Below are 3,245 nucleotides of genomic sequence, written 5' to 3'. Positions count from 1 at the left end.
GAGATACTGCACTCTTCCTCGAAGGAGACGAGAATCGAGTATGGCCCGGACTTCGTATTCTTCCTGTCCATCTACGTCTAGTGCAGTCGGCGTAACAGGTAACCTCATTGTTCCAGGGCATGGTCTTAGCAAGGACACATGAAACACAGGGTGGATTCGCCATGTGGGGGGTAAGGTGAGTCGGACCGCTACAGGGTTTATGATTGCCTCTATCCCATAGGGCCCAACGTATTTTGGTGCTAGTTTACCTGCCCCTTTTAGGGGGAGGTTCTTTGTGGACAGCCATACTTTGTCACCAATCTGATATGTGGGTTCGAGCGTTCTTTTGGTGTCTGCTACCCGTTTCTGTGTGGTCTGGGCCTGGGCCAAATGCTGTTTGGCGTTTATGAGCACCGCTCTTAGGTGCGCGTGATGTTCCTGTATAGACGGGTGTCGTGATTTCACAGGCCAGTCGAATGGTAGCATGTTGGGGTGGAACCCATTTAAGCAAAAGAAGGGGGAGCACCCTAGCGTGGAGTGTTCTGCGTTGTTGTACGCAAATTCGGCTGTCCAAATCAAGGAATACCAGTCCTCACTGTTTTGGAGAGAGAAACATCGCAAGTATTGCTCTAGTGTTCGATTGAGTCGCTCGGTTTTCCCATCTGTTTGGGGGTGGTAACTTGTGGATAACCGGGCGTCTAGGTCCATCGTGGTGCACAATGCCCTCCAAAAACGGGATGTGAACTGGGAACCCCGGTCAGTTATGAGGATCCGGGGGATCCCATGGGCTCTCACGATATGCTGTAGAAAGAGCAAGGCTAATTCAGCGGAAGAGGGCAGTTTTTTAAGGGGGATGAAATGTCCCATCTTTGTTAGATGATCCACCACCACGAGGACGGTTGTGTATCCTTCACTGGGGGGCATTTCTACCACAAAGTCCATAGAGACCGTGTGCCAGGGAACTGGGGGGATTGGTATGGGCCGTAAGAGCCCTACAGGTTTGGTATGTATGGTTTTCCCCTGTGCACACACTGCACATTGTTTCACGTACTCTCTGGTGTCTTTGTGCAGTGTAGGCCACCAAAAGGACCTCTTGATGTTAGCAATGGTCTTGTTTTCCCCTAAATGGCCCCCCAACTTGGAGTCGTGAGCCCAGTGTAACACTTGTTGTTGTAGGGCTGTCTTAGGTATGTACAACGCTTGTTGGTGGTACAACAATTCCCCGTTGGAGGTTCTGTGTTCTGGGTCTTCGTGTAACCAGGTCTGGATGTCGATGGAGGTTCCTGCATTTTTCACTTCGTCTATGAAATCCTGGGACATCACTAAGGCGATGCATTTATTTCGAAATGCTGCGGCTGGGATGATGGGTGGAGGTTCGGGGACCTCTTCCGGGGTCTCACTCGGTTCATCTTCTTGCCGGGACAGGGCGTCGGCTTTTCCATTCTGGGGTCCGGGTTTGTATTTGATCAAGAAATCATAATCCGAAAAGAACAGGGACCATCGCAGCTGTCGGGGAGTTAGAGCTTGAGCGGTTTTTCTTCTCTTTTTTCCCTTTTGTATGTTGAAAGGTCCGCCAGCTGTCCACACGCCCATCTCGACTTTCCTCAAAATTTTTCTGCCACTCTCTATCACGTTTTGCTTTTTCTGCAGTCTCAATTTCTTCTTCCCGTTGTCTCTTCCTTTCGTGCATTTCCTTCGCTTCTCGCTCTTTCCGCTTGATTTCCAACTCTGCAAATAACTTCATTGTTTGTTTGTACACTGCTTGTTTGAAAACTTCTGGATCATCTTCCGGCACAACTGTAGGTTTGCCTTCCTTTTTCAGTGCCTTCCTTTTTTCTTTCACAATGTGATCAATATATTCCTGACCAGCTTGTATGACATCCAAAGCTCGTTTCTTTTGCTCAGGGTCCAGTAACATCTTATACGCTTTGTCCACAGCTTCAAAAGCCTTTTGCGCTCTCCCAGGATCGTCTTGATTTTTGTCTGGATGCACCAATATGGATAACTGTCTGAACCTCTTCTTTATGTCTTCATCAGTAGCCTCTGGATCCAGTTGGAGGACCTCATATGGGTTCAAGTTGAAGTACGAAGAACCAGGTCGGATCAACCTTTCAATCTGTTGTTTGGGTGTTAATACAGAATCTCGCCTTTCTATCTGCTTAACCTCATTATAATAAGTTAGGAACGCATCTTCCGAGGCGCCAGAAGAGCCTCCAGCTCCGAGAGCCGCCATCTTCGCCGCATCATCCTGAAAGATGGCAGGTTTGCAGAGGAAATGGAGACGACTTTGGTTCAAGAAGGACTCGAACTTCTTTGGTTCCCCATAGAACCGTTCGGGGGGGGCCAATGGTATCCCTGGGTTATGTATCACCTGCACTGTGGGGGGAGTCCCTACGGTGGGAGGATTGAGAGTGGGTGTGGAAAAGAAACCCGGGGCCGGGCTACCTGCTCCTAGAGAGGTGGTCGGTGGGGGCAAAGTCCAGTCCTTGATGTACTGACTTTTCCCTAGTCCAGGGGGTTTTCCACTACGGGAGATGCCTGCGACTTCTCTGCGTAAGGTCCCTATCTCTGCTCTCAGCCCTTGGGATTCTTGTCTGGAGGTGTGAACCTCCTGTTGTAAGGCAGCCAGGCTCTCCACTAAGGAGGCTAACACTGTGTTGGTATCCATCGTCCAGGCTGATGGTGTACGTGGGCTTGTCAATCTGTCGTGACGCTAGCAGCTTGCGACCTGAGATAGCCACTAACCTCGGTAGAACATCAGCAGGAACGATGACTGAAGAATAAACCCTTAGATTCCCCAGGGCGCAGCCCCTCACAGGGAAATGGGAATACTCTCCGCTATGGGGACTGCTCTCTGGGGAAGGAACGGAAGAAGGGGAAATAATACGTGACACCACAGCGTTTCTCCGGTCTTCCAGGTAACGTAAGTATCCAGCCAGGTCAACGAAGGTAACTGCACAGGGAAAGAGAGAGAGAAGAACAATTGAGAAGGTAGGCAGACCCACCCCCGTTCCTCCTTTTCGCGGGACCTCTGTTTCCTGACGTTGTCTGTACCTGTGAGAAAGTAGGGGTGCTCATGAAACTGGAGCCGGAAATGAAGCACGGGAATGACTGGACCGGTTTCTCTCAACAGCAATCAGGGTGACGTCGGAGGAAATGTACTCCGGGGAATAGTAAGTGAAATCAAGGCAGAACAGGCAACTCGAGGTAGGCAATGCACCCAAAAATCAGCAAGGAGGAAAAGCGCAGGCGCTAGAAGTATCACA

General features: G+C 50.1%; 1 pseudogene; it reads right to left on the bottom strand.

Moving 5' to 3' along the window:
- Positions 1-1,453: 1,453 nt before the first annotated feature.
- LOC146776436 (dnaJ homolog subfamily C member 8 pseudogene) lies at positions 1,454-2,216 on the bottom strand (annotated as a pseudogene).
- Positions 2,217-3,245: the final 1,029 nt, after the last annotated feature.

The sequence above is a fragment of the Triturus cristatus genome, chromosome 12 (genome assembly GCF_964204655.1).
Source record: "Triturus cristatus chromosome 12, aTriCri1.1, whole genome shotgun sequence".
Classification (NCBI taxonomy): Eukaryota; Metazoa; Chordata; class Amphibia; order Caudata; family Salamandridae; genus Triturus; species Triturus cristatus.
Note: the sequence above shows the minus strand (reverse complement) of the source record. Positions and strands in the feature narration are given on the sequence as shown.